Source organism: Lepisma saccharinum, chromosome 25 (assembly GCF_977018435.1).
Source record: "Lepisma saccharinum chromosome 25, izLepSacc3.1, whole genome shotgun sequence".
Lineage (NCBI taxonomy): Eukaryota > Metazoa > Arthropoda > Insecta > Zygentoma > Lepismatidae > Lepisma > Lepisma saccharinum.
This window is the reverse complement of record NC_139253.1, coordinates 14,390,636-14,407,795: the sequence shown is the minus strand read 5'-3', so window position 1 is coordinate 14,407,795 and position 17,160 is coordinate 14,390,636.

The window sequence follows — 17,160 nt, the reverse complement described above, 5'->3', positions numbered from 1 at the left end:
CGCAATTGGTGCTATTTTTGCGCATCTAACGAAGAGCAGATGATAAATACCCTTTATGCATTTTTTTGATGTACCAAAGTGCATCATTGAACTTTAATGTGTTACTAAAAGTCAACATACATGCATTATAGATTCTGGGGCCTCACCGATGGCGTAATGATAACGTAGTCACCTTGTAATCACAGTGTCCCTGGTCCGATACCCACTTTAAACTGTAGGTCCAGTCCCGATTAGCCTCACTTCGCATAAAGAAAATCGCATGCAAACATTTTGGATTTTGTGTGCAGGAGGAGAAATTTCAAATATTAGTAAATATTGCAATAGAATGCCTACGTATTTTTGTATCCCCTTCATTTTTATAACAACATTATTTTCCACGTAGTCCGATAGAGGGCATCAAGTTGATTTCATTACGTGTAAAATCATTTCTCTATCTTAATTAGCAACGAATATATGACTACTTAAATAATTTATATTCAATTAAATATGGATGAGCAAGAAACAAATAAAAATTTAATGGAAGCAGATGACAAAACAATAATAAATATTCACGAAGATTACCTCGTCCATTTTAATCTCTTTGGAGAGAAGACAAGAACGTCATTTATCCAAAGCAGAGTTTGAGGATAAGTAGTGGGGTTCTGATATTACTAGGACAAAAATCATACAAATGAAGAGCCATATGAATAAACAGCCCTATTTGGCTACACTTAAAACTATGCCAAGATGCCCATATGCCCCAATTGCTCAAGTGTGCTATGCTGTCAATCCCAAGAATCCTGAATTCTAGTGTACAAATTAAGAACCCTCAACAGACAGATTTGCCTACACTTAAAACTATGTCAAGTACCCATATGATCTTATTGCTTACAGTGTGCTACTCTGTCAAAATCCCAAGAATCCTGAATTCTAGTGTACAAATGAAGAAGCCTCAACAGATTGATTTGGCCATGTGTGCAAAAGCTACATCTGTGAGATTGTTGTCCATAAGCTTGTCAAAAATATGCCCCTCTTGATATTGCTATGGCTACACTTAAGAGCTTTTGCTTACACAGTAGTATAATGAAATATATGCTTAAATACTTGTTGCTGTTATGTTAATATGTTACCTGGAATATGCTCAATATTTTAATTGGACACCAGGCTCAACTTGTATATCTAGTACTAAGACAATGCATTGTGCAGAAGTCTTCTAGAATTCCTCTGTGACTCTCTCATTTCTTACATCATAAATATATGATTTTTCACCTATAAGAATAACACTACATATAGTGTCATCAGGGAGTGTATCGTGGAATTCACAGATAATTTTAATGTTTGTCCTGTCATTAACAACAACTTGTTTCCTTTTTGAAGTGTTGATGACAAACATGGGTCTCTGTGCTTTGAATTCATCTGGTGTGTAATACATGTCAGTATTGCCAGTAGTGACCCTTTTGTATGCTGTAAATGCTTCATATAATTTAAGGAAATCATCCTTGGACATGTTTAAATTATAATTTTCTCTGGGGAACACCTCATTTCTGCCATTTTTAAGATATATGTTCTTGATGTTGCAGTTATCAAATTTACTTGAATTTTTTTCCTGATTATTGTGTCTTCCAGTTTGAAACAGTACCACCACAAAATCTGGCATGTCATATTGTATACTGGAGAATGAATTTGTAGCATCAAACTCATAATAGCTACCACTGGCAGGCTTCTGCATACATTGATATGTATAAAATTGTAAAGGCACCTGTGGATTTTTTAGGATATCTGCTTTGTATTTAAGAGCATAACTGGCTTCATATTCAACAACTGGAATTCTTAGCTCCATAGTCTGAATAAGGCACTTGCCTTCATCAGGTAGGGTATTAGGCAGAGCTTCCCCAGTAGAATTTAATGTACTGTACCTCATCAAAGCATTATTATCATTAGCAGCTCTTCTAAATGTGATTCTTAAACCACCCTTCCACATAATATCTTTGTAATCTGAGAAGAATCCTGGCAATAGGCGCATGGTGAACAGCACTGTGTGGCTCTTAGATATTATTTTATCACCAGCCTCAAATCCACCTATTTTGTAGTATGAGGCCTCGGTCTTGGATAATTTTAGTGTGGCCAAAGCTGTAGAGGTAATGCCAGGGTAATCTACTCTGTTTATAACAACACCATGTTTTCTGATCTCAGTTTCAGAGAACAGATGTGGCACAAAATTGTCTACCAATCTTATATTTGAATTTGCAGGATAATCTGTACCATCGAGCTTTACAACATCAAATTTGATATATAGATCTGCTCTGTGGGGGTGTATAAAGCCATCTCCTACATCAAGATCAACCTCAATCTCTGTGTTGGGTTGATTTAAATTTGCAAATGTCCTCCTGTTTGGGGAGAATGATTGTAGCTCATAACTCTCAATATTTTCCATTTTTTTGTATGTATTTTTATTTAAATATTAATTTCTATGATTGCAGTTGTTGTGGCTCCAGCAAAATCAACTAATTCTTCTTTTTCATTAGTGACCATCAACTCAATGTAATCTATTCTATTATGGCACACAGGAAAATATAATGTTGGTGATGGAGTGTAGATGATTGGCTCCATAAATTCAGAGCTAGGTTTGAATGTTGCAATGATGCCAGTTTGTTTGTGAGTGCCTATGCCATTTGATTTGGTGATCATACCCTCGGCCACATTACAGTGAATGTTTAGAGTCTCTATGGCTAAGAATTTAGGTATATTAATAGCAGTGTGTTTAATAGCTGGTTCAAGTTTTGTGTTGTTCTCAAAGCCTAACAGCTCTCCTATAGTACCCAGATCCACTGTCTCTGTAGCAGACACAATCTCTACTCTGTGAGTGACAGAATTTTGAGTTAACACTATACCTCTGGGTAACTGAGCATTTAAAGTAGTCAGATTATACTGCCCTGGAGTGATGACAATGTTTTGGTCACCAACTGCAATCTTGTTGTTGTGGTGTGTAATATTGGGGATCAAGTACATGCCATAAAATGCTCTGAGAGATATTGTTTTGGGATACACTATATCATCATGTAATCTAAGTTTCAATATTGAATTTTGGCTGGTGAGATGGAATACACCCATGATGCTTCAGATACCACAGGGCCTTTGGAAAATTTTCAATTGATGGTTTATTTATTTGAGACAGATATCTAAGAACAGATAAACACAGATGTCCACAATTAACATCTTTGAAATTTTGAACACGGGCATTATTGTAATAAAGATTAGTTGATTTTAGATATTTTACTAAATTTTCAGGTAGAACACCTCCAAATGAATCAAAAACAAATGCCTCATCTTTTAAATATTTAAGATAACAGATCCAGTGAGTACCCTGATTTTTGTACTTATCCAAATTAACTATGCCACACTCTTTGTTGAGTTTTTGTTCTGGTAAAGAATCAGACATGTACACACCTCTAAAATTTTTGATGCCCAGTGGCTTGATTAAAGCTTCAATATCTTGGTTTGTAAGCGGCTCTTGTTTTTTTAAACTTATTCATGGTTCTCTTAACACCTTTTCCTTGTTTCTCTATGGCCAGATTATGGCGCTTCAATTCATCTAATTCTACCTTATTCTTCTTGGCATCTATTACTGTTTTTGCTATAGCAGCTGATCCCCCAGCCAAGCTCCCAACAGCCCCCAAAGCTGCTAAGATGGCCGGGATACTAAATATAAAGCCACCTACATGTGATTTTTTCCTGGAATGCTGTAATTTTTTTAATTGAGGGGTACTAAGTAATAATTTCATACCATGGCCCTTGGCAAGACAAGAATTTTTTTCCTGCGCTGCTTTTTGGTTAGAAGGCTATCAATAGTTTTAAGAGATTTAAGACCTGCATAAGGTATCTGATACATAACACCCTTGGCCTTCATCCTAGGTTTATTATATATATATTCTGGTTTTACATAGCTTAATTAAGAGACTTAAATTTATTTAATCTATCACAACCACCACCCCAGTTTTTGTTTGGTGTTCATAGCTATGGTGGTCCCCAATGCTGATATTCTCTCACTTAAAGAAGCATCTTTGCTTACAAATCTACCAAATGCAGCCTCTTCTAATTTCTTGTCTGCAACATGTCGCCTATCAAGATCAGAATGTGTGTTGTATGCTATGTCATGGTCTCTGCAAGCAGCATCTAGAGGATTAACACCAGGGTCCCCTCTGTTTAATCTATGGTCCAATTTTGTGCCTGGACCACAATACTGATAGCCTGGTATGTGTAGTTCAAATGGCAGCTTGTTTATGATGTCATTAACCAGCCCCCGACCCTCAGAGATATTCCAAAATTTAGGGGGTAGAGTATTAATAATTTTTATAAGATATCCAATCCCCTTAGTGTCATTCACTATAAAATTAGACAATTTTGTGCTTATCATGTCCATAATTCCAACCTTTTCATTGTAAAAATTGTGGTTGGCAGCATTTTCCTCCCCAGCTATCACCAGCAACCTATCTACAAGTTTCCTGACATCATCAACCCAGACAAATTCTTTAGGCAGGATGTTGTATTGTTTGATCCCACTACCTGTCTTGATCTGCCAATTCTATGTATGATGCTACCATCACGCTCTGTGTCAGCATATAAGCCAAAGACCTCATCTTTGTTGTCTTTAGGTGTGCTTAAATATTTTTGAGCAAGAAGACCCAATTCAATAGGATCCTGACTAGCTTCAATTCTTCGAGGAGCAACAGGACTAGGTGTATGAATACTAGAAAGTGGGGTGATTGGATAATCTAATATGTTCCTAGCAGCTACAGGTACAAGCTCTGTGATCAAATTTTGATTTTGCTCTGTAACAGTTTTGATATTTTTACCTAATTCACTAATATCATCAATAATAGGTTGTTCTGTTTGCTTGTGTTGTTCATAGATTCCTCGGTTCTCTGATTTCCATCCCTTAAATCTTTTTACAAGATAATCTCTTAATTTAAGATCATCAATGATTGGCCTTTTCATGGTTATTTATATATGTTTCAATGTCTAGAAAATTGTTGATTTTATTTCTGTATTTGCCACTATTGGGTTTCCTTGTCATATCAATTGTGACAAACCCATAGCTGTCCTGGTTCCAGCACCTACTGCAAAACTTGGAAAAATCATTGTAGCTCAAGTCCCCACCTACATATTCATCATGTATGTGTTTGAGGTTGGTATGATTTTGATGAAACACATAAAATTGCTGCTGTCTCGGATCAGCTGCTTCGGTATTTTAGAAAAAGTCTGTGCCATGTAGAAGCAATCTATGTTTTTGTGTCGGCCCTGTGTAAAAAAATTTCTAACCTTGTTTTGATTATCCAGTATAATGTCATCAAACACAACAACAGAGTTATCGAGACATTCATGGAGTGGCTTAACATCTGGTTCAATAGTGGCTATATCCAGTCCATCATATAGCTTCATCAGCTGCTGATATTTTAATTGTTCCAAGCTCTTAGAGAAGACATACAAATGCCTGTTTTTCCAGTCTAACCAGTTGGGTGCCAATAAAAAATTATCAATCATTAGTGTAGTTTTACCACAAGCCGATGGCCCAACAATAAGACATCTAATATTATCAGGCAGCAGCTTGCCATTTCTCTTAATCTGCTGTTCAGGATCTGGTAGCCTCTTTATAACATCCCAGGCGTTCATAGTATCACTTTGTCTGCCTCGATCCAACTGTGTTCTGGGAGTCCTAGCCATATGACAAGTATCTTGTTGCCTTTTCTGCGGATGGTTTTTTCTATGAGATATGTGTCAGGCTGCTTAGTTTTGCTGAGTTCTTCTTCATAGAACCTGCCTTTGAGAATTTCTCCTCGGTGATCTTTTATTATATATGTGTTAAGGGTCCGAGGTTTAACTTGAACCACTGTAAATAATTCAGTGCTCCAGTTTCTGTTAAACCCTCTTTTGAATATGTGCTTATATTTGCTGATTCTTACTTGATCACCTACCTTGTATTTGGCTTTTCTTGTTGTTGGCTGGTATCTAGGATAATAAACAGTACTGATTAATTTTTGCTCATCAGATGAAGTTACCTCGGAGGGCTTCATGTTAATTGTGGAATGGACCGAGTTGTTATATCTATCTAAAAGTTCTGGTAGGATACTGAGCCATTTATAATTACCTTGAAGTGTAAATTGTTTATACATATGATTTTTTAGGGTTTTGTTGAATCTTTCTACAATAGAGGCCTTGAGATCACTGTAACTCGAGTAATGTTGTATTGACTGGCTTTTAATAAATTGTTGGAACACCGAATTATAGAATTCTTTGCCATTATCTGTTTGCAAATAGCGCGGTGATCTTCCACTCTGATTGATGATTGTCCTGAAGGCTTCTGTAACACATGCTCCAGTCTTGGATTTGAGTGGCACAGCCCAGGCAAATTTTGAAAATGTATCTATGACAGTGAGTAGATACTTGTAGCCCTTGTTGATCTTGTCTAAGTTTTTCAGCTGTCCACTTGCCATCTCAACCACGTCACACTGCCATAAATCATCTATGCCTTTTGTGACCACTGGCAGTCTCTTATAATTATGTCTGGCTTGTCTGTGTAATTCATCAACAATAATTTGTCTAGACATAGTATGTAAACAAGAATATTGCAACTATAGGGTGTTCAGCAACTGATACTACAGGATTTTCTAAATATAATTTGTCTCCTATTTGTATATTAAATTCCAGAGAGCCATCATCTTCAGCATAAGATGTCTCTAATGTATTGGGGTCTGTTAAATCCTCTAACTCTACACTGGTGATTTTTGGTTTGTTGTCAGCATTTGTTATTGATAAGGTAGGGTAGTGGTGTGCCTGTGGTTGAAGCCAATATTTGATCTTGATTGGTCTAAGTGTGCCCCCAACAAAAAACTGGTAATAAAATTGTGCAGGGGACAGCATATATATTTTGCCACCTGGTGTAAATGGTGAATCATATTCTTTGTTGGGGATACTGTACAATTCAAGAATTACTGTATGTTTAGGATTCTCGATTAGGCCAGTTATTTCTTTTTCTGCTGTAAGCAATCTACTTGTTACAGATTCAAGGTGCTCATTGATAGTCCTAACAATCTCATCGTGGCCTGGCTTGATTCTTATGTCCACAGCAAGTTTCTTGTATTGTTGCACAATCTCTTGTAGCTGGGTGGCAAAAACAGACAGAGCATTTGCTTGGTTTGATTCCATGGCCCCTAGCTGTTGCTTGATGTTGGCTACAATTTGCTGTAGATTTTCAACAACTGCTAATTTTGAATTTTGAGCAGTAAGATCATGGACTTGTCTTCTGATATCCTCAAACAAGGCATGCAATTCATTAATATGTTGATTAGTTGGTAGAGTGGCCACTGTCTGAGTAAGTTGTTTGATCTCTGTCTGGATATTCTTGATATCTTCTGATTTCAATATGCGATTCACAGCTCTCTTAATATTTTTAAGTTCCTGTGATGTAGGCAGATTTGCTACAGTATTCTGCAAAGATTCAAGTGCCAATTTAACATCATTTAATTCAGAAGCATCAGCCACACTTCGCATAGCATCTTGAAGCAGGGTTATGTCTGCCTGAGTAGGTGTGGATTGTTGTAAAATTTCAAGCTTTGTTTGGATATCATCAATCAAGTGATGAAAATGAGATAGCTCAGATTCAGTGTTGAGGTTTTCAAGTTTTGTGATCTGTTGCTGGACACTGACATGGGTGTCTACAATACCAGGCAGGGGAGATTCTAGAGATTCTTGTACATTTGTCAGATCACTTTGCACTGCTGCTATTGTACCCTCAAGATGGCTTATGGTACTCTGAATTTTTCCAAAATCTTCATATGTTTCAAGTTGCAGCTTGATGTTGGCAACACTACGAGTTATAGCACTCAGAGCATCAGAAGATGGCAAGTTGTTCATAAAATTTTCAAGTGTCTCAATTTTTTCTTTAACCTCGGCTATGGCATTGTTCAAGGGGTCCAGATTAGGTATCTGTAGTGATTGAATCTGTTCCTTTAGAGTGGAAATTACTAGATCAAAATTTTCTTGTGACTTTATGCTTTTGACAATTGTTTGGAGCTGTGTCTGGACATTATTTATCTGCTCTTCCAATTGTTTCTTCAATTGCTCAGAGTTGGTAGCCTGAGTCTTAAATTTGGCTTGAAGAGCTGCTACAGCCTCCTCTAAACTTTGAAAATTATCTAATGTAGCCAAGTCAGTATATTTTTGAAGCAGCAATTTGAGTTCTGAGTCAATTTTAAGAAGAGGGTCCATGCATTGTGATTGTAAATTTGTAATTTCCAGTTGAAGACTGGCATTGAGTGTGGTTTGTAAAGCTTGTAAATCATTTCTTAATTTCTTGACTCTGACATCAAGCATCAGAATCTCATCACTGTGATCTTCATGCCTTGTATGGCCAAATATATCATTAGGTATTTTTGTTTTAGTGTTCATTTATTATTGAATATCTAATTCTTAATTCTATAAAGAAGGTATAAGCTTGTCATAGGATCCCGGGACCTCAATATATAAACAATCACCAGCAGAAACAGTATATATAGTGCCAGAAATCATGTTTGAGTGCTTTATCCTGTAAATATATTTGCCTACTGAAACCTTGACATTACCCTCGGGGGTTGTAATAAATTGTAATTGACCACCTACAGGTAATTGGTAATGATTTAAATTATTGTTAAATATGTACAATGTTTTACCTGTTTCATCATCAACATCTGTAAGTATGCTGTTCAGATGAATAATTAACAAACCACTTAGTTTAGATAGCATAGATTGTATATCAGAAGAGGGTGCTGGTGTTGGCAGGTCCATAGTAGCCTGTTTTTTGAACCCACATAAGTTCATAGGCATGTTTATTTATTTCAAATCATGCTCTGTAATTGGGCATTGTTTGCCACTTTTCAAATCACAATGCCCTCATGGTAGAGTATGTATGCCACATGACAAAATGCATATCTTATCTTCATGTGGGTCCAGAGCCACTTTTCTTACATCATTTGTAGTCAACAAGTGATCCACACTCTGAATTCTGCATTCTGATGTTCTGATTAAACTCTGGGTTTTGAGACAATTTTTGTAATCTTCAAATTCAAGCTCTTTGTCCACAGTTACTCTTCCAATGCGTTTGGCTTTTTTGGCAAGAACACCACTACATGTTTCAAAGCTGTACATCTTGGCCCTTAACCCAGCAAATGCCACAATAACATCACCAAGTGTCTCATCTTTTAACTTGCCAGGCACCTTTTTGTTGTGGGGTTGAATCTTTGTATGTTCACTGGTATCAAAATATTCAAGCAATGCAGGCTGGGACATATCTTGATAGACATCTTCTGTCTGAATATCAAGAATAAAGCTATCTGTGTCCATGTACATCAGTTTTACACGATCAACATAAATAGGCTTCAGCACATCATAATAGAGCTTTAACATGTGTAATTTGGCCAATTCCAATATCACAGCCCCTACATAAATAGGCTTATCAAACTTAATCTTTGTTTTTTTCATGTTGAAAAGTGCCATATTCTCATCATAAATTCTTCTATAATTGAAATTAGGCTTTGCTATCAATTTTTTGCTCTGGCTGGGGTCAGTAATTAATTTAACATCAGTATGTTTTCTGACATTTTCTATGGTTTTGCCATACACTGAATTGACCATCAATTTAAACAAAGCAAATTGGCTCATTGCAGATGTTCGAAGCTCTGTGTTTGTATCAATATATGGCTTCAACCATCTTGAGTGCCTGAACCTCAAAACTTTGCCAACTTTGGTCACTTGAACACCATGATGCATCAGGAACTGTAGGTTTTTATAATATATGACATAACCCTGTTTTGGCTCTAGAGTCATCATGAGCTTCTTCTGTTTAGAGCCAGGTGAACACTTAACCTCAGGAATTGGGGGCAGATCAGAAAATTTGTTGTGTAAATCATCAGGAATTGTCAGATCAACCTCTAAGAATAGACCATAGTCACTGTCATCAAAATCATGAAGATCTTCAATATTGAAATCTTCAACCCACTCAAGCCCTGCATATGGCAATTTATCCATCATAGCATAACCATACAGGCTGTTGGCATCTACATACAGTATATAATTTGATGGCAGTGCTGGATCATAATAGGGAATATACTTGTTATTTGCTCTGGCATATCTCTGAGAACATTGCACCATGCCTCCTCTTATACATTGCTCCATAAACAGATACATATCTTGATCTTGGATCAGATCCAATTGCATTTTAGTGTTTAAAAACATTGCAGACCATGCTAGGCCTGGAGCACTGTAGAAATACATTGGATCCAGCTTATAATTTTCCATCGATGATTTTCTAAATGCCTGAAGTATATCAGCTAAGAGAGTCACATCAAGTTTTAAATATGCCTTATGATAATCACCAAATGTCTGGCATTTTAAGTTGGTCCACATCAACTGGGCATGGTGATAATCATCATCAGTAATTCCAGATGCCCTGAGTTTACTGTAGAATGCTTGTTGTGGTGGCAGAGAACACTTATCAAATTTAGAAAAATCTGTAACATAGTCATATGGATATACACCCTTCCGCCTAATTAATTTCAGGTCCTGATTTGGAAACAAAGCACATGTGATTTTGAATTGATCATCAGATAATTGACTGGCCAGTGTAGCCAGGCTAGCCGACAGAATTCTGTAGGAATCAAGAAATCTTAAGCGAATGGGAACACCATTAACTTTAATTATCTTGCTAATAGCTATATATCTCTCATTATTTTCTGCTAAAATATTTAAATTCTGCTTGTCAAACCCCTCACACCTGATCAAATGATGAAAATCATAATTGGATGCACCATGGCAAAATATTGGGACAAATTTTGGTATCTGCATCTTAATATTACAGCTATTACACAGGGCCATTTTGAATTTACCATCTGTATGAGAATGGTGATGCACCTTGATATTTGTATCTGAAAATTCAGAATCACATACCGGGCATTTTACTGCATTGTTGAAATCTTCAATCTGATCCTCTGTTAAAGGCAACATAGGTTTTGATTTTAATAAGACATTAGATGCTATGTCATGGCATTTATTTTCTATTCTATGTGCAAATTCTTTGATGGCATCTGGTCCCATGTATAAATATTCTTCACTAACAACACCATCCTGTACAACATAATAAAAACTAGAAGGCTCATGTAACTGGTATGATGTAATTGAAGATTCATCAGGATCTGGGCTGCATAATGCAAGGGGTTTGAGGTTTGATTCAAAATCACAGACTATATATGCTGGGTGTTCCAACAAGGCTTCAAATTTTTTGAATTTGGCATTTTCACTTGGACTAGGCATCACCATATGAACAGGTTTATGGTTGCCACAGTATTTTAAATGTTCAATTAACTTGTTTTTAGCAATTTCTGCATTTTGTTCATAAACACCATTCACCATTTTTCTACCATCAAATACAGTCAAACATCTTCTGCACAACTTGAATATTGTATGGGATTTGTCTAGTTGTTTTCTGACTAAAGCTTCAAGACTGTGTATCAGAGTGTAATGGTGTGTGTCATCCCCTTCAATTAAGAGCAGATCAATCGGGACAGCAGAATCATCATCAAGTGTACTGATTCTGAGAGATGCTATCAAGCAATTGCCACGGCCAGTAGAACAAATAAATACATTAATAGATAATTGTTTACCATTGATATCCCTGGCTTTTTTTTTTCAAATTTATCAATATTCTGAACAGACATTGGATATTCTAAGCCCTCCATAGCATCATCAAAATTGTGTTCATATTGTTTATAATAAGTTATTCTCTCAGGATGCCTTAAAACTGGATACAAAGCAGCTAAAATACACCACAGAAAACATTTCTCATCATTATTTTTTATGTTAACCACGGCTTTTTTGTTTTTAATACTGGCAGGTAAAGGCAGATATGTAGAACCTTGTAGTGGGCTGAATTCAGAAATATTAATATATAACTTGTGTGGAGATCCACATAGGCTCCAACCCGATTCTTTTGCAGCAAAATTAAGAGTGTTTAATATTCAATTGATCTATCAAACTGCTTATTATTTTGTCTAAATTTGCATTTGAATATACAGCTACAGTTTCTATTATGTGGGGCTGTGTAAATTTTGTGTCATTTGGTTTCTTATATTGTGTAAACAATTTAAGGACAGCTTATAAGAGCCATTTTGTGCATTTAGAATTGCCTGCACATCAGGATTTATACTGTTCAAAAAATTCTTAATGTCACATCTTGGCTCTGATTCAAAACAGTGATCCCTAAGTTGGCCCTTAAAACTGCTATGGATAGGTGGTGCATAGCGTGGCTGCTTTGCTGCTCTAGCATTAACAGGTGTTTCAAGCTTCCTTTTCAGACCAGATGTAGATGGCTGTGAGGCCAATGTTGATGACTGTACATAACAAGTACACTTATGCCTATTGTAATATGCTTTGCTTAATATTTTATGGCATCTTGGGCATATTTTTGTGGGTGTTCTGCATTTTTCTGGATCACAATTATACCGGTGCCTAGCCCAATTAGAACTTGAAATATTTTTTTTACACTAATTGCAATATTTCAAGTTTGGCATTTTTATTGTTTATTTATATAAAATTTCTTGCTCCAAAAAAACAGAACTATGGATAGTATGCCAAAACAATTATAACAGCAGTTAGTGGCTGAGCTGGTGCTTTTATACCCAGACAACAGCAATAACTAGGCTCTGGTGATCCCCAATATAGAGTAGTTGTGCTCTATTATGCTGTTGTATAACACACTTTACCAGGTATCAAACCCGGGAGCTATCAGCTGGATATCAGCTAATTACAGTCAAAGTTGGACTTTGGATTTGCAGTGAATATTCTCAAAGTCTCACGTGTGGGGATATTATTCTGCCACATGTATTTCAATCTCACACACTTTATCAGGTATCAAACCCGGGAGCCTCTTGATTACAAGGCAATAATACCAACACTTTGCCATCAGGGAGGCCTACACACTCTACCAGGTATCAGACCCGGGAGCTCTTGATTACAAGGCAGAAATATTAACACTTCTCCATGGGGAAGCCTCAAACCCAAGAACCGGTGATTACAAGGCAATAATACCAACACTTTGCCATCAGGGAGGCCTACACACTCTACCAAGTATCAAACCCAGGGAGCTCTTGATTACAAGGCAGCAATATTAACACTTCTCCATGGGGAGGCTTCAAACCCAGGAGCCTTTGATTACAAGGCATATAAGCCATGGGGCTATGCCCACGCTCTACTGAGTATCAGACCCAAGAGCTTCTTGATTACAAGGCATATAAGCCATGGGGCTATGCCCACGCTCTACTGAGTATCAGACCCAGGAGCTATGAGCTGGATATCAGCTAAATACAGTGAAAGTTGGACTTTGAACTTGCAGTGAATATTCTCAAAGTCTCACGTGTGTATATATTATTTCAGAGCAAAGCCTTTTGGAATTGGACTCAGGTCTGCATGCTATCATGCAAACAAGTAATGTTCTTTTAGTAAGAATTTCCCCCTATTACACAGAAATATTAATTGAAGTTTCATGTCCTTCCAGTGAATTGGAGTCAATGGCATGTGTCATGCAAAGGGAATTTTCCCTAGAATTGCACAGAAGTATCAATAATGCCCCCTTTCAGCTTATTTTTCTTTTTCCCATGCGTGCCAGCAATAATGGAATATGAAAGCCCCCAAGCGTGCATAATTTATCTCCCCGATCATAACTGTCTGACAGACTAATGTATTTCTGATCTAAGTAATTACTGCCCCGGGCAATAAAGTGATCAAAGATTAGGAAGAAAGCAGGTAACAGTTCAATTTGCAGCCTGCCTTTGTCCAAGGTAATCCTGTATTGTATTAGATCTGTAAGTTGTTAGAGCATGAGGATATGAGGATTTTTGGCTTAGTTTTAAGTGTAGCCATAGCAATATCAAGAGGGGCATATTTTTGACAAGCTTATGGACAACAATCTCACAGATGTAGCTTTTGCACACATGGCCAAATCAATCTGTTGAGGCTTCTTCATTTGTACACTAGAATTCAGGATTCTTGGGATTTTGACAGAGTAGCACACTGTAAGCAATAAGATCATATGGGTACTTGACATAGTTTTAAGTGTAGGCAAATCTGTCTGTTGAGGGTTCTTCATTTGTACACTAGAATTCAGGATTCTTGGGATTGACAGCATAGCACACTTGAGCAATTGGGGCATATGGGCATCTTGGCATTGTTTTAAGTGTAGCCAAATCGGGCTGTTTAATCATATGGCTCTTCATTTGTATGATTTTTGTCCTAGTAATATCACAAACCGCACTACTAGGATATAACTTGACACGTTTAAAAACAAGACGCTGCAAATAGCTCTTGCGCACCTCACACCACATTTCCCCACTCTCTGCTCTGCGGCGACGTTGGTTCGCAGTGTTGCAACCTGGAAGGAACGGAATAGTCTGAGGATTTTCAACGAAATTTGTATTCGCTTTTTCCTGGGCTGATTTCTACCTGTCTGAGTACAGAAATTCAGCTCACCTTTCGCCAACGACTCTTTTCCTTCTTTTAAAACTTGAGAAACCATCCATTTACGTAGATACTCCCGTGGCGGCGCTTGTTTACTCGACAACATTATACTTATGTTTATGTAACTCCTTCTGATTTCGCAAATATGTTGCAACATTGTAAACAATTTCTCTGGCCTGTCTTCTAAGGGGCTTTTCAGAGCAGACTGTGGATTTCTTTGGACCCGGCATGATTTGATTTTTGCATTTCAAAAATATGCAGCCAAGAGTAAAGAGCTTTAAAAAAGCTCTCTTTTAACACAGGCAAGCGTGTTATCAGATTGCCTTCTCGTAGTGATTGTTGTACGATAAACAAAAGAACCCCCACCCCACTCGGCTTTAAAAAAAACCAGGCCACTGCTCGATATCGCATTCAGAAAATGGAGTCATTCGCCCAGTAGTTTCTCTTCGTTATAAATGTTAACGCGCATGCGTAATACTACAGTTTACGATCCGCGCATCGCACGCATTTTCAAAGACCGGATTAAATCAAATGAACCACTGATAAACTGATATAATATGAGCCGGCACCGTCACTCTACACAGTAAAAATCGTTTGTCATATTTGTTTTAGCTTAATTTTGCTGCGTTGGCACCACTCGTAATCTCAAGGCCAGATCATTACGTACAAGAGTGGTGGGGAGGATGACGTAATAGGAAGTGCTCCGCAGCGATCTGCGCATATCGGGACTTAACTTGTCAGGTTATATCTCTTGGAGTCGTGTGGCATATGTCAATGAAAATGAATAGGTAAGCAATTCCTAATATTTTGTGTTATCTTGATTATAGTTTGTTACAATGGTTGAATGAATGTAAATGTAGCAACAATGATACAATTAATGTGCGGGTGAAATGTGGAAACGATTAGTAATTCGGTATACATCGGAACTTCTGTTTATTGTTGGGGAAAATACATAGCAGTGCCGCAATTCGTTCTCTTACATTGTTGTCCAACAAGGTTCAGTTAGACCTATCTTGTTCGATTGATTTTAAATATAATTTTCTATTACCTCGTGTAATCAGTCTGTAATTCCACCTAGTGAAATTGTAAGTTCAGTCTGGACGCGTTGCTGCTAAGGCGAATAGGCGTATGAGACTCACCATATAAAAGTTGTTGGAGTATGCAATGTTAAGTTTAAAAAAGTACGACAGAATATCTCCAGCCGATTCCTCGAGTCCAGCTACCGAGTCTACCAACAGTCTAGAGCTTGAGGAAGAAATTTAGCCATTGGTGCTGTATTGAGATGACGTCAGCGACTCTCATGTTGATTGGATGTTTCGGGAGTGATGACTCGCTCCCAAGCTGCAAATACAAAACAGCCAGAGGTTTTAAGGAAATATTTTCCACTACTAGTAAACAGTTATTTTGTGTATATATACAGAGTGTTCCGTTCAAATCTCCCTAATTTCAATTAATTACTGTGAACGAAGTACGAGGAATTGTGAAATAACTGTAAAACCAAATGAAAAGCCAGATCTTCAAGTTTTGTTTTCATTACATGAAGTTGTCTGTTTGCTCACTACGCAGCGCCACGGTCGCTTAAATAAATATGGCGACTGTTGAACAACGCGCGCAAGCAATGCTGCGGTATGCTGAGACAAAATCTGTGATTGCAACGCAACGAAATTTCAGACAAGTATACGGAGGATTTGCACCTGATGCTAAATCAATTAGACTGTGGTTTCGTAAGTTTCTAACAACCAACAGTGTCTTAAAACAATATGGTGTAGCTCGCCGTCGTTGGTAAGAGGAAAAGGAAATTTGAGCGGGGTTTCAGAGAAGCCGGAATAAAACAATCCGCCAGGCATCTAACCAATTCAATGTGCCTCCAAAAACAATGCATCGAGTTCTGCACAAGCGACTTCGGTTGTATCCGTATAAAGTGCAGATTGTGCAACAATTGAAGCCAGATGATAAGCCGCGTCGTAAAGAATTTGGTATGGAAATGTTGCAGCGTATGGACATTAATCCTCACTTCCTTGACAACGTCCTGTTTTCAGACGAAGCAACGTTTCACGTGTCGGGATTGTCAACCGGCATAACGTACGGATCTGGGGATCTGAAAACCCATACGTGTACAGAGAACATACACGTCCGCGATAGCCTAAAATTGAATGTTTGGTGTGGTCTAATGAGGACAGCATAATCGGTCCGTTTCTTTTCAATGAAGATACAGTAACAGGCCCTGTGTACTTGGACATGTTGGAGCAGTTTGTGTACCCCCAGGTAGTTGCTCTACAACCGGATATCACCTTTCAACAAAATGGGGCTCCCCCACACACGAGTCTGGATGTTCGGAGGTTCTTCAATTCTTCCTAATCGCTGGATTGGACGCGATGGACCGATACGGTGGCCGCCACGTTCACCTGACATCACTCCGCTGGACTTCTTCCTCTGGGGTTACGTCAAGGATCGTGTGTTTGCGACTCCAGTGAATAACATCCCAGAGTTACGAACCCGCATACGTGATACGATTGCAACAGTAACAGGGGACAAAGTGGAGAGAACATGGCAAGAAGTTGAATACAGACTGGATATTGTTCGTGCTACCAATGGGGCACATGTGGAGGTGTATTAGTGTGTGGAAAATAAAATTTATGAGTT